Here is a 241-nt window from a genome sequence, read left to right as displayed (position 1 = left end):
TCTCCGTTTGGATTGGGATCGGAAGGACGCTAGTATGTCGCTCAAGGATTATATGAATTTTAAGTAATTAGTTTGATGGGTGCGATCATACCAGCACTAATGCTCCGGATCCCATCAGAACTCCGCAGTTAAGCGTGCTTGGGCGAGAGTAGTACTAGGATGGGTGACCTCCTGGGAAGTCCTCGTGTTGCACCCCTCGTTTTTGTTTTTTCCGCCTTGCGAGATAAATTGACAAGAAGGA

General features: G+C 47.3%; 1 non-coding gene across 1 annotated transcript; it reads left to right on the top strand.

The window, feature by feature from the left end:
• Positions 1–77: 77 nt before the first annotated feature.
• On the top strand, positions 78–196 carry LOC118345247. The gene has a single exon (XR_004798832.1). It is a non-coding gene; the product is annotated as a 5S ribosomal RNA (ribosomal RNA).
• Positions 197–241: the final 45 nt, after the last annotated feature.

The sequence above is a fragment of the Juglans regia genome, unplaced genomic scaffold, assembly GCF_001411555.2.
Source record: "Juglans regia cultivar Chandler unplaced genomic scaffold, Walnut 2.0 Scaffold_18425, whole genome shotgun sequence".
Lineage (NCBI taxonomy): Eukaryota > Viridiplantae > Streptophyta > Magnoliopsida > Fagales > Juglandaceae > Juglans > Juglans regia.
This window is presented reverse-complemented; position numbering and strand designations above follow the sequence as displayed.